The sequence below is a fragment of the Vigna unguiculata genome, chromosome 5 (genome assembly GCF_037176805.1).
Source record: "Vigna unguiculata cultivar grain cowpea cultivar isolate G323 ecotype 2 chromosome 5, ASM3717680v1, whole genome shotgun sequence".
Taxonomy (NCBI): domain Eukaryota; kingdom Viridiplantae; phylum Streptophyta; class Magnoliopsida; order Fabales; family Fabaceae; genus Vigna; species Vigna unguiculata.
In genome coordinates this window covers 25,090,630-25,109,410 of record NC_140796.1, presented here as the reverse complement: position 1 = coordinate 25,109,410, position 18,781 = coordinate 25,090,630, and the positions used below count along the sequence as shown (strand labels likewise).

The window sequence follows — 18,781 nt, the reverse complement described above, 5'->3', positions numbered from 1 at the left end:
TACAAACATTTATTTCAATAGGATTTATATGAAAACAATAAAAGAAGATGCTAACGAGGTTTCTAATGTTAATTCTATTTAATTGTCTATTTTTAATTTTGTCTAATGAGATAATGTACTTCATATAATTTATTAATTTTTTTTGTTGCCTATAGAAATCTAATTATATGATTTATATTATACTAGGTTTTTCTCTACTAGGTAATAATGTATGATATAAAGTTTTTTGTATATGTAATTTAAATTGTGTTACACCATCATATATCTCTTATTTCTATATTCACTTAATGATTATAATTCATTGTTCATATTTAGAGATGGATAATTCTTGGATTAAGTTGCCACGCAATACACCACAGTATTTAGTGGGACTAAATAACTTTTTAGATTTTGCCTTTCAATATGGCGCCAGCGCGAATACGATAATATGTCCATGTAGTAAATGTGGCTTTAGGAAATGGAGAACTCGAGAAGAAGTATATGACCATTTGCTTTGTAAACCCTTTCCTCAAGGTTACACATTTTGGTGTCGTCACGGGGAGCCAATATCGAGGGAGCCTGTATTGGTAAATGGAGATGACACAACAAATACAGAATATAAAGATCCAATGCAAATAATGATAAATGATGCATTTGGATTGTCTAACATGTACACCAATGCAGAGTCATTTACATCATCATTTGAACATAGAGATGATGTTGAGGGAGGTGTATTAGAATCACAACATGGATGAAATAGTATGGCTCAAGAGTTGTTTGATTTACTTAAAGATGGGGAGCAACCACTCTATGATGGACGCACAAAGTTTTCAAAATTGTCTTTCTTGGTGAAATTGTATCACATTAAAGTTCTTTGTCGAATTAGCAACAAAGCAATGGACATGATCCTTGAGTTGTTGCATGATGTCTTTAAACATGCAAACATTCCTTCATCTAATTATGATGCAAAGAAGCTCCTCAACAAGCTTGGTCTTCATTACATTAAGCTTCATGCTTGTCCTAACGATTGTATGTTATATTGGGGACAAGATGAAGGTAAAGAGGAATGCAAAACATGAAAGATATCTAGATAGAAGCAAAAGGGTCATGAAACTACTAGTGAACACAATTTGATTAATGAGAAGCAACAAAAGAAATTGCCAGCAAAAGTTTTACGGTACTTTCCATTGATCCCACGGTTGAAAAGGATGTTTATGTCTACAAAGATATCTAATAGCATGGTTTGGCACATTGAGAATACTAACACTGATGGGTTGATGAGGCACCCTAGAGATTCAAAGGCTTGGAAGAATTTTGATCTAAAATATCCTGATTTTGCTTCGGATCCTCGAAATGTACGATTGGCCTTAGCAAGTGATGGTTTTAATCCTTTTGGATCTTTGAGCAATAGTTACAATATTTGGCCATTGATTCTCATTCCATACAACACTCCTCCATGGATGTGTATGAAGCAAACACTTTATTCTCTCAAGCATAATTCCTGGAAAGCGAATGCTAGGTAATGACATTGATGTCTACATGCAACCACTTATAGCAGAGTTGAAAGAGTTGTGGGAAAAAGGTGTTGAAACATATGATGCTTCAAAGAATGAAGTGTTCATGATGCGAGCATGTCTTTTATGGACCATTAGCGACTTCCCTGGTCTTGGGATGCTTTCAGGATGGAATACTTATACTGGCCTAGCTTGTCCATCTTGTAATTTTGATACAACTTCACTTCGGCTTCCATTTAGTAATAAATGGTGTTTTATGGGTCATCGACGATTTTTGTCTAGAGGGCACAAATTTCGGTTGAACCGAGTCCAGTTTAATGGAAATATTGAAGATAGGGACCCACAAAAACAATTATCTGGGTCAGAAATTTTGGAGCAAGTCAAGAATATAAACATCACATTTGGTAAGAAACCAAAATCATTAGATAAACGAAAGAGAAATTGTGGGAAAAACACCACTACATATCCAACACAACAGTGGAAGAAGAAAAGCATATTCTTTGAACTTCCATATTGGGAGTTTAATTTGTTGCGACACAACTTGGATGTGATGCATATTGAAAAGAATGTATGTGACAATATAATTTTCACATTGGTAAATGACAAAGACAAAAGAAAAGATCATGTTGAGGCTCGAAAAGACTTGCAAGCGATGGGTATAAGAAGAGAACTTTGGCCACCAAATGATGGGAAAAAGTTTCCTGCAACTTTGTTTACACTACAAAAAGAAGAGATAGACATTTTGTTGTACACCTTGAAAAATGTTAAGGTGCAGATGGATATTCAAGCAACATTTCTAGATGTGTTGATATAGATCAAAGAAAGATTTTTGGGTTAAAAAGCCATGATTGTCACATTTTAATGGAACAGTTGTTGCCATTGTCCATTAGAAATGTGTTGTCGATCCAAGTTGCAACTATATTGGTTGATTTATGCAGATTTTTTAAGTTACTATGTGCTAAAGTTTTAAGCCATGATGAACTAGACAAGCTTAAGGAAGAAGTTTTTCTTATAATGTGTCATTTGGAGATGTTGTTTCCTCCATCATTCTTCACAGTTATGGTTCATCTGATGGTGCATCTAGTTGATGAAGCCAAATTTGGAGGGCCAGTACATTATAGATGGATGTATCCGATAGAAAGGTATTACGACTTCTAAAGTTTAACGTGTTCAAATTTTTATTTTGCTATTTTTTTAAAGTTTCTAAATGTAATACATTATTCAAAGTTGTAGATTTATGGGGAAATTAAAGTCTTATGTGCATAATAGAGCACAACCTGAAGGCTCAATAGCTGAAGGTTGGCTTTCTGAAGAGATGCTAACTTTATGCTCAAGGTACTTGGATAATGAAATCGAGACAAGATTCAACTGAGGAGGTCGTGTTGATGATGTTCTATTGGATTCTTCATCAACTCTATTTCCTAATATAGGCAAACCTATTGGAGGTTCATCTTATTTCACTTTGACTCCAATTGAATTACTTCAAGCACATCGACATGTGTTAATCAATTGTAAAGAAGTACAACACTTTATTGAGTAAGCCTTACTTAAACAACTTATATATACACACACATTATAATGTAAGTAATATTTATATATATTACTAACATAATTTTATATATAGGGAATTTAGAACTATTATGAAAAGGAGGTTAAGAAATCGAACAAGGTTATCAAGTGTGATAGAAAAAGAAGTTCATCAAGGCATCGTTGAGTGGTTTCGATGTCATGTGAGTAAGAAAATATCATTTTTGTAATTTCTAAAGAGTTAATATGAATTGCTAATGATATTTGTTTTCATTTTCAAATAGATAATGAACAATAACCCTAAAGCTTACTCTGATGAGATTCGTGCCCTTGCACAAGGCCCACTTTAACAAGCCAAAAGGTTTACTGCATATAATGTTAATGGGTATAAATTTCGAACAATACAACATGAGCAAGGGATGAAAACTCAAAATAGTGGAGTGTTTTGTAGCTTTGGAACTAAAAGTTACGTAAGTACAAGTAATAATAGGCCAACAGAAGGCTTAGTGCCATATTATGGGAAGCTAGTTGACATTATTGAATTAAATTACTATGGTCGTTTCATGGTGCCTTTATTTAAATGCCAATGGAGTAACACTACAAATTCTAGATATATTAGAAAAGATGCATTGGGGTTCACATCAATCACTTTTTCTCATTTGATACATACGGGTGAAAGGGAGGATGATGAACCATACATTCAAGCTTCTGAAGCTCAACTTGTGTATTATGTGGAAGACAAGAAGGATGAAGGATGATGTACCCCAGTTCACTTAAAACCGAGAGACTTATTTGACATGGGTGGGGATGCTACAAGGATAACTTATGAAAGCGAGTCTCTTCAACCACAATTATCCTCATTTTGTTCGGATGACAATTTTGAAACTCATTTGTCTAGGCCAGGTGTAAATGTAGAATTTGATTAGGTGTCTACTCTTGAATTAAAGTCATAATAATTTCATTTTGTGTTTGTCTTGGATTAAATTTTACTACACATTTTGTTATTAAACTCAAATGATTTTGGATGGATATTCATAAATATATTATTTCGTAAGTCAAGTTTGGCAATGATGAGAACAAGAATGAGAAGGTATATTTTCTAATATACTTTTCCAGCTGCAGGTTCATCAAGAATGAGAAGACAATATTTCATGTTATGTTTCTATGGTACTTTTAATGAGTTAACTTTTGTGGTAAATAGGAATATTCTACTTTCTTTGTATGGAGACACCTCAAAATTCTCATGATTCAGCCAATGGTGAGTCATTTCTACATGATCATCATGATGAACTATTATCTCATCCACATAGAAGTAAATCAAAAAGAAAATATTGGATGGTTCAAGTGAGAAGTAAGTTAAATAATTTGCCTTTGTTAATCTAAATATTTGTTTATGAATTACTTGAAAGGTTTGATAACAATTTGTTAACATTTTTTTTCTTATTTATAGCTAATGAAGGAGAGATAAGAGAGCGTGGTATAATGGTTAGAGAAATTTATGACCTTCCATTGGGAGATAAAGTTGTGATACCTTTTGATGGAAACCAACCAAGTGCCACAGATGTAGATGGTCTTTTAGGAGGATTTTTAGGTCAATTGGCAGCAGATTCTAAAATATTTCCCATCTATTTTGAGAATTGGCATTTAATGTTTAATAGTTACAAAAATCGAGCATGGAATGATATCATTAAGTAAAAAATACATTTTTTGTTGTTACTTTTATATATTGTCATAAATAGTTGATTTTTTTATAATGTATTGTTATATTTACAAATATTAAGCTATTCTAGGCTAAGTTATGGTGGGATCTAATCTACGAAACTGCGACAAAAGTATATATGATGAAAGACATAGGCAAAAAATGGAAGGAAAATAGGCTAAAATTGTTTATACTTACTATGATGATAAAAAGAGCCGGGATGAAAATGTAAAGAACCCACCATTGTCAATTCCAGAAACTGAGTGGACAACTTTCATAGACTACAGATTGAAAGAAAACACAAAGGTATTTTTCTTACTCAATATTTATAATTTGGTTGCCCATGATTATAGAGTTCATTTTGTGTGTATGTGTATTTGCAGAATATGTGCAAAAGGAATGCTGAAAATAGATCCAAACTCAAGATTAATCACACTGGTGGATCTAAAAAACTCAAAAGAAAAAGAGTAGAGATTGTAAGTGTACTGTTTTTTTTCTTTCTTGTAAATTAGATATGCTTGACAATTAGAAATATGATTATCATAATTAGATGATAAAAATTGGCCATTATATATATGTGTTTAAGTTACTACATGTATAAAAATCCATTATTACACGCACATTGGTACAGTGCATCCACAATTCTTTCTTATAAATTATCATATAGTGAATTCATAATATTTTGTATTTCTTGATTAAGTTTTAACTTTAAAGATATCAACTAAGATTTAACTTTTACGTTTAATTTAGTTTATATTTTGTATTACTAGCATTTAACTTTCTTGGTTGAGATTAGATTTCAAATACCTTAGTTTATTCAAATATACTTCTCCTTAAGAAATATTGACTTCCTTAAGAGTATAAAACTAACAAATATGTAAATTATAAAGTTCTTATAACCTTGATAGTTATTGTTTTTACCTTTTATTTTCTAAAGCACGTTGCATATTTCAAGAGTCAAATTCCTTTCAATATTAGTCGCTTATTTTAATAAAGACATTACTTCTATTACTTAAAAAAATGTTTATATCATTTTATGAAATTAAAAATAAAAATTATTTACATCCTAGATTTACCGTGATTTACGCTATTAAATTTTTTTAATTCTTAGACTTCCTGGCAGTTACAATTGTCATTAAAATCTTTTAAATTCTTAGATTTAGTGGCAGTTATAAATGCCACTACATTTTTTTTAATTCTTAGACTTTCTGGCAGTTATAAATGCCACTAAAATATTTTAATTCTTAGACTTAGTGGCGGTTATAACCGTCACAAAAGTTTTTAAATTCCTAGATTTACTGGCAGTTACAACCGCCACAAAAATATTTAATTATTAGTCTTGCTGGCGGTTCCAAGTGCTGCAAAGTATTTTTTTTAAAAAAATAAAAAAGGATTTAGAGGCGGTTAAAACCGACGTTAAAATGACTTTGTGGCGCTAAATTCGGTGGCAGTTAATTAACTAACGGTAGAGAAAATAGTGACAATTATAACCGCCACTAAATAACACATTAAACTGACGCGAAAATTCAAAATTTTAATAGTGAGAGTTCATTTCATGAGTTGATCCTATCATTAATGCTTTACATTTGAATTAACTAGCCTTAGGAAAACTACTATTAAAATTGCCATTATTTTTAAAATTAGTTATCTTATCATAAAATATTTATTTTAAAGTTTACAATGATTTCTATCCATCAATGTAATTCTTTTAACTTAAAAAACACGTTCGTGATAATAAAAACAAAAAAGTATCATTAGAGACGACAGGAAAACAAAATGTAAGAAAAAAAAAAGTAAAAGTAAAAATTATTTAGTTTAAAATTGAAATAAAATAAGTTGATAAAAAATAAATTGAAGAGACAAAAGTAAATATAATTTTAATTAATGTTTGTTTAAAAATATTATTATAGTTTATTAATATTATTAGTACAATTTATCTTTTTTATTGTTAATATTTGTTAACGTATTATCAACTGTATAAAAGAAATGTATTAAGGAAAGTACTAAATTATTTACGCTTATTGGGTAGACACCTGTTTTTTTTATCATTTTAATTTTTGTACCTTATGAAATTTACCATATTATCCATATATGTTAAGTTAACACCTATTATTTAAATTGTTTTTTTTTTCATTTTACAATATTTGTACTATTATTTGTACTAGGAAATCAACTGTATAATCAAGAAAAAAAAATATGTAAGGGAAAATACTAAATTACCCATGCTTATTGGGTAGACCCCTTTCAATTATATTAGTTTTTTTGTCATTTTCATTTTTTATATCTATGAAATTTAGCATATTACCCATATATGTTAAGTTGACATGATAACATATGTTCCACTATGAGCCCAATTACTGGAAGCATGTTGAGAAGAATACAAGAAGGTTGGGAGCATACTAAGACTAATGGGCTTAATGGACTTCAAGTCCTTTTCACTTGGGCCAAAGAGGACATTAAGATTGGATGGGCTTTTAATTAGTCCAGTAGTACAACTTTTAATTGGTCATGTATTAAGCCATGTTTTCAATAAAATGTTAGACAACTTATGAGAATGGATCATGAAAATCACCTATCCATTGAATTGGATCAATTAAAGCCCAATTTAATAGTTAGGCCGAAAACTCATTTCTAGCATGCTTCACATTTAGCATATTTAACACATGGTGCAAACATGATAAATGTGACTAGCCACATGGCTCATGATCCGTGAATCATGAGAGGGAGTTAGAAACCATGTGCTGAAGTTTGAGTCTTCCCTTTATTTCTTTGGTCGAGCTTTGGAGCCTTCTTCTTCTATAAAAGGAAGCCTCCACCCTTGTACAAATCAATCTTGAGATCTGAATGAAATGTTATTGATATTACTCCAGAAATTCTCCTTAAGAATTACCTTTGCTAGAGCTTCCTTAGCATCTCCTCTAGTCACCCTTCCTTTAGGATTGACGTCACCTTCCTAGACTTCTTCCACCACCAAATATCTTCACCACATCGAACATAATCTTCATTCAAGCTTGCTTCAATGCTGCACATCTCATGCAACTCTCAATCTACATCAATTCATGCACTTGGAGCTTCATCAAGTGGTATCGAGAGCCAGATTAAGCCACATGTGTCTTAGTTTAAGCTAAGTGATGAGTGCGTATTTTGCCCTAATTTAATGTTTAATTCTAGATTTTTAATTGAATTTTGTTCTTAAAAGATTGATTTAATTAGGATTTCTTATAATTGAGTTTATTGAGCATGAGATACAAAAAAATGTTAAAAATAATTTTTAGTTGCATTAATGTTCTTTCACTACAAAATAATTTAATTTTACTTGAGGTTATTTAGAAGAGGTTATAATAACTTCCAGAAAGAACCATACTTACTTGAGGTTTTCTAAACCTCCAATAAGTACCAGGGTTTTTTTTATCTAAACCCTAGTTAAAATATAGGTAGAGGTAGTACTATGATATCCAGCTTATTTTGTTCACCTTCCCTCCTTCATTTCTTATGTCTTTTGTATCTTATTCATATTTTTACTTCATCTTTTCTTCTCTTTGTTTTAATGTCCACCTCCTCCGTCTTCACCTATACAGATGCACGATTCTTCTTCCATCTTTGCTATTTCATCCACCGATTCACGAGCCCTGCGTCGCCTGACCTTGCCCTGTTTTGGTTCGCTATTCGCCTCGGCCACTGGCATTCCTCCTCCGCACAAGTCGTCACGAGCACCTACTTGTTGCGCCTCATTGCAAGTTCGTTATTGCGTGCGTGCCCTCATTTGGGTTGTCTTCTGCCGTCAGACGCTCACGCACTTCAGGCCTTCAATCTCGCTCGCTAACCGTTGGGGTTGGGGAAAGAAGCAGAAACCCTCAATACTACCAGCGACGACGAAGGTATGCATTTCATTTTATCCTTTTACAGAGGTTAGAGAATTTGATTTGTGGTGGGTCGAATTCGGTACCTTTGTACAAATATTCTAATTCGTTCCTATCATTTCATGGTGTCTATGATTTTATTGATGCAATTTTTGATTGGATTTAGCTTTGTTGTTTTTTAATTAAACATTTTGCTTGGATTTAGGAAATAACAGTTTTGATTTTCCATAAGTATGCTCTAACATTACAAAAAAAAATGAGAATATGCTCTGGTAATTGTTGTTACTGGCTTTTGTTTTTATGTGTTAGAGAAGCTCCCAGTGTCCTATGTGTTAGTAATCTATTAGCTTGAAGGATCCTACTAGGTTGGTTATCCTATGTGTTAGTAATCTATTAGCTTGAATGATCCTACTAGGTTGGTTATGAATTTGCTTGGAGGATCTATTATCATTATTTTGTTGACTGTATTATTAAACATGTATTTTTACTCAATATTTTATAGGAAATCTTGGCATGCAGATAATCAACTTGCTACATAATATTCTATAACATCTATTTGCATTTGAGAAGATTATACCACAATCAATTTGTTCTCGGTATGGTTTAACAATTGGTGCAATAGTGGTTCCAGCTGTTCGCGTTCTTGTATGGATACATTTTCTTGTTGCTTATCCAATTAGTGAGGTGACACAAATTAAGAAAATTTTATTGATACTTCTTTATTTTTATTTCAGTAACCAATAACGAATTTGATTATTTGTGGACTTTCTTTTCGTTATTCGTTATTTGTGGACTTTCCTTCTTGATTATTTGTGGACTTTCTTGATTCTTGGTGTTGCTCATGTTTAAGTTGTCCTCAGGATTGTTTTCCATTTGTTTTTGGTTGAAAGTTTATTTTTATGGTGTCCAACTCATTTTTCGTGTGTATGATACATGAATTTTTAAATCTATTTCTACTAGCATTCACATTAAACATGAAAATTTAGTGGGATGGGCTTTTGAGCACCTTGTTATTTGTTACTATGGAAATGGCTCATGACCTTTGTGTAATTTTTATTTTTAATCTTATTCCAATAGGTCTGGTGGTGCCATTGTGATTGTTGAACAACTCAAAATAAGTTTATAGTTTATTCTGTAAGCATCATGGTGAAGCATATAATATAAGTATGCGTGTTAAGTTGAATATAAGGGGTGAATTAAGTTGTTTGTTGGATGCACTCTGGCTTGGTTGGTGTTGCTCATGTTTAAATCATCCTTAGGATTATTTTGCATTTATGATAAGCTTATGATATCAGCATGTCATAAGCTAAAAAAAAATTGTGAATTAAGTTGTTTACTTGGCGCACTCTGGCTTGGTGTTTCTCACGTTTCATTTGTCCTTAGGATTATTTTTCATTTATGATTTTGGCTGGAAATGTATACTCTATTTTGTTGTGTATATGATACATGAATTTTTAAAGCTATTTGCACTAGTTTTCTTATTAAATGTGAAAAATTACACGAGATGGTCTTCTAAGCACCCCTTTATTTATCCTTATTAAAGTGGCTTATGACCTTGGTATAAGTTTTTTTAATCGTATTCCATAGGTTTCATGGTGATTGCTGAAAGTTATTGAAATAAGTTTTTTTTTTTAGTTTATTTTTGTAAGCTTCATGGTACGCTTATGATATATGCGCTTATAGATAAGCTTAAAGTAAGTGTTGAATTAAGTTTTTTACTAGATGCACTTTGCCATGTTGCTTATGTTTATTAGGGTTGTTATTGTTGACTTTTGGTGTACAAGAAAATTTAGTACTGCACTAAGAGATAAGAGAAGTAAGTAAATGTAAGTAGATGAACTATAATGGGTTGTATACTTTACGCTTTGGATTTATGAATGGTTAAAATTGTAGATTTTGTTTTTTGTTTTTTTATCTTTTTATGAATGTTATAGGAAAATTGTAAATATAAAAAATTTAAAACCTTTTGTCTTTTGTAATTTTTCATTTATTTTAAGATTTATGTATAAAAAAAGTAACAAACATAAGGTGGGTTTGAAACCCTTTGAAGAAAATATTGAAAGCTTATTGTTGATATGTGGTTCTAAATTGTAGGCAACATTGTGGGTTTTAACTCCTAAGCAGTACTAGGGTTTTATAAACCCTAGCCATCATTACTAAGGGTTTTATAAACCCCAACCATTACTAGGGGTTTTGTAAACCCTAACCATTACGAGGGTTTTGTAAACCTCCGTCATTACGAGGAGTTTTGTAAACCTCCACTAAGTTGTGCTAATACCAGAGGTTATTAAAAACCTCGATAATCTTTTAGCTACGCTGGCTCTACTAGAGGAAAAGAGAACCCCTGGTAAAACCATTAGTCGGGGTTAAAATCCCAGAAAAACAAAAAATAACCCCAACTAAAAATAATTATTTTTGTAATGTTTGGATATTTTGAGGTGTGTTAGTGCAGTTGCAGCTAGGTTGAGCTCATGGAAGTGTGGAAATAAATTGCTTAAAGCTTCATGACACCTTAAAGATAAATCCAAGAATAGGAAATGATCAAAATCACAAAAATTGAAGCCAAACATTGCATGAAGACGACAAGAAAAACTTGAAAAATTGAAGAAGTTTTGCTAAGCTAAGAAAGGGAACGGGCAACAAAAATTGGACCTTGCGATTTTCTCTATTTTTTTCAAGAAGAAGGGCTTTGATAATTCATAAATATTTATGATAAAAGATAATTTGGGAAAATATATCTTTAAATATTTTATTTGATATTTTTAAAGAATTATCTTATTTAATTATATCATAAAATTTCAAAAGATAATAACTACCAAATTTTTTTAAATATGACAAGATCTTCTTTAATCTTTTTAGATCTCTACAACAAACAAATATATCTTGAAGATATTGGATTATTTGAAGATAATTGAAGGAGATTACAAGAGGGGCAAAATTGGAAATTGGATAGAAATTAAGTTGTTGAATAATTAATTAAAGATTTTTTATTAATTATCTTTGATATATCTCAAATTATCAACAAAGGAAATCTTCCAAATATTTTAGAAATTGATAAAATATGTTAATTATTTGAGAGATATTATATCAAAAGATAAAAGATTTCAGCAAAAGAAAATATAAGATTCAAGTACAATCAAGGCCTATATAAAGAGACCAACACTACAAAAAAAAGGATTTTAACCGAAGTTTATTTTTACATTACTCAATGATAAAATTTCTGCTAAGTTATTTTCTTAAGTCTAATTGTATTTAAGGAAGGTTTTAAAACTTCTATTAAGTTCTATGAGTTTAAAACTCCAGTTTACTACCGTGATTTTTGTAACCTTCCTTAACATATCACGAGTTTAAGAACGTCCATAAAATAATTACTTTTCGAACTTTTATAAACTACCAAATGTTAGAATTAGTTTAAAAATAATTTTATAAATTCAAATGTAACATTTTAAAACAATCACTACAAGAAATTTTCAATTTTGCTAGAGAAATTAGAAAGGAAAAATATTTATAACTAATCCCTCGCTAATTTGCGAGAAAATAGCGAAAGAACAAAATTGTAGCTAGTTTGTAGCAAAATAGCTACAGAATTAACAAAATATATATCTGAAACTAATCTTTCGCTAATTTGTGAGGAAATAGAGAAATGATTAAATTGTAGCTGGTTCACAGTAAAATAGCTATAGATTTACCATAACATATAATAGTAGCTAATCCCTCACTAATTTGTTAGAAAATTGCAAAGAAATAGAATTATAGCTTGTTCGTAACAAATTAATTAATATATATTTATAGTTATTCTCTCTCAATTAAATTTATACTAAATTAAAAAATAAAATAATTTTTAATTTAAATATCTATTTTTTAAAATTTAAATATTTTGAAATTATTGTTAATTTAAATATTCTAAAATTAATTTGAATTTAAATATTTAAAATTATTATTTTTAAATATAATTGTATGTATTAAAGTATAAAATATAAATATAAACATAAATAAATAAATAAATTAATTAAAACATATTTGTCTCATAAAAGCATTAAAAAAGTTTCATAACAAATCTTAATATAAACTTAATTATTAATTACAATTAAACAAAAAAGGTTATATATATAAACTTTAATTTTAATAAAAGAATTATAAGTTAAAAGTGTTTCAACAGGAAAAATATAGTGAGATGAAACTAATTTTATTGGATAAATTAGGACAATTTAAGTACTTTTTTTATGAATATATTTTAACAAAACATTCTTGCATATTTTTCTTTTAAAATTTTTTAGCATAAAATTTATTTGATTTTTTGAATAAAATTCATTTGACATGAAATATTTAAAAATTTTATAGTGAATAGTCTTTTTGCATAAAATTCTTGCAAAATTATTTTTTTAAGTTTATTACATTAATTATTAGAAATGTAATTATTACCTACAAGTTTTGTATTCAAATTCTTTCTATCAAATTATATTAAAAATATATGTAATTTTTCTTAAAAAATATTTATTACAAAATAAATACATATAGATTATTCTTTTTAAAAATACTTGTAAATTATTTTAATTTTATTTTATATTTTCATGACTTGAGTACCCACACATTCTAGGCAATTACCCTTGCGCTCCCTCTCATTGGGTGACCTTCATCTCATCACTTAATGCCGAGCATCCTTTTCAATTACTACATCATGTTTTTAATTCTATCTTCATTCATTCATATTCGGGAAAAGAATCTCACCTTCTCCAAATTCTCACACTCTATCACATCTCTTGGTAGTTTACATCTCTCAATTCTCCCTTCTCATTTTCTTCAGCCCCAACTACACACGATCCCGGTGATGTTTCAGAGCAATTCCGGTGATGTTCCCGTGCGATTTTGACAAGCTTCCACAGTCAACAATGACAACAAATTTGCTAGTTAATAATCTGTAGCAAAAGTTGTTAGCGAGAGATTAGCTAAGAAATTTTTCGTAGCTAATATGCAACTTTTTTGTAGTGCAAGGGAAAGCAGAAAAGGGAAGCTCGGTACTTCAGAGTTTAGGAACCCTTTAGGGGGCCTAATTTCGTTCTTCATCTCTACTTTCTTCTTCTATTTTTATTTTACTTTTGCATTCCATGGAGGGCAAAACTTCAAGGGTTAGTTCCACTATAATTTCTTAATTGGATTCTGAGATTTGAATAAATTTGTTTATTCTTTTGGTTCTTGTTGTGATTTATTTTCATTTATGTCTTTTGGTTCTTGATTTAGTAAAAGTAATGATTTTTGCATTGTAGCAAGTTAGCACAGTGTTATATCTACATAACATAACAATCATATGAGTTTAAGGGTTTTTAAATTTTAATTGAGAAGTTACTTTGGTTAAATTTAGAAACTTTCATATGATTGAATGAGTTTTTGCTAATAATTGAAAAGTTACTTTGATTAAAAGTGAGAACTTTGAATAGAATTAATCAAGAAGTTACTTTGGTTAATTAGCTTCCTACTAGATATAAGAGGTACAAGAATATACATGATTAGACATAGTAATATTTAATTGAGATGTTACTTTGATTAAATTTATTGTGGTAATCTCTAAAGTTCTTGCTTTTGATTGAGAAGTTACTTTGGTTAAAAGTGAGGACGTCAACAAATTAATTGAGAAGTTACATTGATTAATTTGAAATCTTAGACAAGAAATCAATAACAATAATCTTTAGAAAACAAATGATGAATCCTATTTTGAAAAAGTAGTGGAATCAACCTCTTTTCTTTACTATTGATTTTATTTTATTTTTATCTTTTCAATTTTATTTCTTTCTTTCTCTATCTGAATCCACTTATATTTTTATTATTTTATTTGACTAACTCTTTTGTATAGTTTTTATAAGTATTAATTTGTTAGAAATCAATTCTGTGTTCGTTGGGAGACGACTTTAGATTACTTTACCCTTTCTATCTTGTTGACTACCTTTTTAACAATACTGAAGTTGTTATAAATAAATAGTGTTAATTTGATTGCTTAACTACAACTTTATCACTAAGTTCTCAGTTTCATTATTTAATTCTGTGTTGTTCACTTAAATTTCATTCTTTTCTTGTTTTTAGCATTAATTTTGATTCTATATGTATGTATGATGATGCATCTTGCTTCTTTTCATGGATCAATTGGTCAAACTTCATAGGATTCAATTTCATGTTAATTCCGTGAGTGATTTTTCATTTTGTTTGAGTTTCTATCATTTTTAATCGGTGGATCTCAAACTTTTTGCATTCTATTTTAATTTAAGCATCCAATTCATGTTGTCCAAGTCATGTGCATCCTTTATATGTCATAAGTTCTTGGTTTACTTGGTTTAAATTTTGAATTCCAGGTCTTTATATTGAAAATTCAGTAAGAATTTGGAGCAATGAATTGATTGAACATTAGCTCAAGACAAATTTCAATTGTGCAGCCATGATTTTTATGCCACTTTCACCGATTGGCTATGCTTTGAATGCATTTTTTACCTTTTTCCATTGAGTTCTTGTTTGATATCGAATCATCACGTTCTTAGTGTCACAATTCCATGTTGTTTTGTTAAATTATGTTGTTGTTTAAAATTTTGTTTCAAGTTTTATTTGATGAATTTCATATGTAGTGTCTTTGTAACATCCGACCAAATATTACTAATTTAAATAAAATAAAGTAAAATAATATTAAATATGCCATTATTATTCACAATGCTTTCCCAAAACGTAGGAAAATTAAAATCTTAATAAAATGTCTCTAAATTCAAAACCATAAATTAAACTCCAAGTTTACATAGTTCAAAACCGATCAACTAAATATTTACAAAATAGTCAAATATAGTCTATAAAACTTCCCAAGCTAGCCCCTCTCCGGCTCTAAGCGTCACCAACTCAACCTAAAACAACGTATGCTCCCATGTAACGAATTACACGATCATCGCCAAACACACACAGAAAGGGTGAGCTCATGTAACTATAAATGTATAATTTAATACATAGAAGTTCACCCCAAATTACTTTATTTCAGCCAATGCTTAACCAAGAAACCTTACCGCCCTAAGGTTTCCAACCCATAATTCTTGACCATGGACCCATGATATATATGCTTCCATGAACCTGCTCGCTCGTGGTCCTGCCTCTACGAATCTCCCCTATCGTAGTCCAACTCTACGGACTTCCTCGGTCGTAGTTCAACTCTACGGACTTCCCTGCTCATAGTCCAACACATGTGATCCAACAACTACGAACCTCTCCGCTCGCAGTAGCCCTTAAGTGTGAGCACAGAACATATGAACTTCCCCGCTCATATTATCACGTGTTCACCACCAGCCATGAACCTACCCACTCATGACACATTCAAGCATCTCTTGGTCCAAGTCCACATCTAAACATATTAAAACAAAATTAAGAAAAACACACTACCCTATACAAGATAAACATGCAAGCTGGTCTTAGGGATTCCAATGCTTCCATGAATCTACCTGCTCATGGTCCAACTCTACGAACCTCCTTGCTCATAGTCCAACTCTACAGACCTCCTTGCCTGTAGTCCAACACATGTGATCCATCCAGCTACGAACCTCCTCGCTCGTAGCAACTCTCAAGTGTGAGCACGAAACATAAGACCCTCCCCGCTCGTATCCTCACATAAGAGTATCATTAATATGAACCTCCCTACTCATATTAATCACACGTTCCAACACTAATCATGAACCTACCCTCTCATGATACGATCAAGCATATCCCAAACCAGACCCAACACAACAAGCCATGCAAATCATATCATAAATGCACCTTGCCATTTGCACTATCGCCTGGCGCAACTTAAGCACCACCAGGCGAAATGGTAGTGCAGACCACTTGGCGATTCCATAACACCGTCGGGTGCCACAACACATAGGGCTTCCCTATTTCTTGCTATCCCCTTGCAGTTTACTATGCACCGTTAGACACCACACCAGTAATATGATATTACTAGTTTTAGGTACTCTAATTCTGTTCCTAGCATCCAATAATTCAATTCTTAAACATCCAGAAACCAAAATATACATAATAGTTCTCATACTTACTATACCTATAGTATACATAATATTCTAATATGCACCTAATGTTTTTTTTCTTGAATATTATATAATTTTATATCAACTATAATTTGAACAATATTCCTATATAATTTATGTTATATATATATATATATATATATATATATATATATATAAATTCTTACAAGTCTTTTATTGTCTTTTCATGTAACTATAACAAAATCACAACCACTTCATCTTTATATCACTGAAAATACCAAAACCTAATAATCACAATGTTTACTTCCAATGCATAAAAGAAACCTTTGTATATACTCACCTATAAAAAAAATGCATCAAACCTAAAATAAAGCAAATTACCAATCCTAAAATGCTTAATTCACTTCTGCAATTTCAAACATAACGATCGAACACCCAACCCGTTTTCTCTATACTAATATATATTATAATACAATTGTGACAATACATTTAGATGTATAATAAGAACACTAAATATCCAAGGGTTTAAACTTCATATATATATTGTGGTATACATCGGCACTGTACTGCATACCTATTCATATTCATATGATTTTTTATAAATTTTTATCCAAATCACAAGAAAATACATATTCATATAAAAGAACAAAAAAATCTAGATAGCTCCCCTTACCTGAGAATCGCACTTCAATAATGCTCTTTAAATTTCATGGTTTATCAAAACTTGCTCTAACTTTGGCTCTAATCCTCACACTGTCCTGTTTCAGTGCTCTGAATTGAGATGTGGACTTGGACCAGGAGATGCTTGACTGTGTCATGAGCGGGTATGTTTATGGCTGGTGGTGAACATGTGATAATATGAGTGAGGAGGTTCATATTATGATACTTTCGTGTGAGGATACGAGCGGGGAGGTTCGTATGTTCCGTGCTCACACTTGAGGGCTGGTGCGAGCGAGGAGGTTCGTAGCTCTTGCATCACATGTTTTGGACTACGGGTGGGGAGGTTCGTAGAGTTGGACTACGAGCGGGGAAGTTCGTAGAGGCAGGACCACGAGCGGGCAGGTTCATGAAAGCATATATATCTTGGGTCCATGGTCAAGAAATTGTGGGTTGGAAACCTTAGTGCAGTAAGGTTTCTTGGTTAAGCATTGGCTGAAATAAATTAATTTGGAGTGAACTTCTATGTATTAAATTATTCGTTTATAGTTACATGAACTCACCCTTTGTGTGTGTGTTGGGCAATGATCGTGTAATTCGTTACACGGGAGTAAACATTACGTCAGGTGGGCTGGTGATGCTTAGAGTCGGAGAGGGACTAGCTTGGGAAGTTTTATTGACTATATTTGACTACTTTGTAAATATTTAGTTGATCAATTTTGAACTATGTAAACTTGGAGTTTAATTTATGGTTTTGAATTTCGAGACATTTTATTAAGGTTTTAATTTTCCAACGTTTTGCGAAAGAATTTTGAATAATAATGGCATATTTAATATTATTTTACTTTATTTTATTTAAATTAGTAATATATGGCCGAAATGTTACATTTGGTATCAGAGCAATGGTTTTCAAAAGATTTTTGGGGTTTGGAGAGTAAGCTTGTCGCGTTTTGGTTGCGAATCTTTGTAGCAATGGACTGCTTGTCTATCAATCATGTTGTCATTGATTGTGGATGGTGCAAAGTGGTGTTTCATAAATAGGCTGGTTAGGAGACTGTTGTGTCTCTTATTAAGAGTTCAAATATTATGGACTCCTTGGTGAAACAGGGAGCATTAAGAATAGGAAATGTCTTGGTAGAGAAATGGGGGCGCACATCCATGACTATATCAGAGATAGTTTCCTTTCTTAATTCTAAAGCTTTTGGTAAGAGAGGAAACTTATAGTTTGAGTTTGTCTCCTATACCTTTTATTGTATGTTTGCGCTTCAGTGGTTTGTGTCTATTGCCTATAGTGGTAGAGGAATGCAGATTCAAGGTCAAACTTGACCTACTAGCCTTTGCAAAGGTTGAGTAGGGCCTTTGAGACAATCTCTTGCTAAAAAATGTGAATATGCAAAAGGTTGTATATTAATGGACGAGGAAAGTTAAGTCTTGGTTTAGTGGGCTGAAAAGTGATGTCAAAACTTAGAAACAACGCGTTAGGCGGAGGGATCTTCAAGAGCAAATTATTCGGAAGCATACCACAAGTTTTGCAAGAGAATTTGA

General features: G+C 31.2%; 1 long non-coding RNA gene and 1 pseudogene across 1 annotated transcript; both read left to right on the top strand.

Annotated features, from left to right (window-relative positions):
* The first annotated feature begins 317 nt into the window (after nucleotides 1-317).
* LOC146886275 (uncharacterized) lies at nucleotides 318-4,715 on the top strand (annotated as a pseudogene).
* A 3,449-nt stretch (nucleotides 4,716-8,164) lies between these two features.
* LOC114184204 (uncharacterized) lies at nucleotides 8,165-10,543 on the top strand. The gene is made up of 2 exons (XR_003604553.2): nucleotides 8,165-8,597; nucleotides 9,082-10,543. It is a non-coding gene; the product is annotated as an uncharacterized LOC114184204 (long non-coding RNA).
* The last annotated feature ends 8,238 nt before the right edge of the window (nucleotides 10,544-18,781 follow it).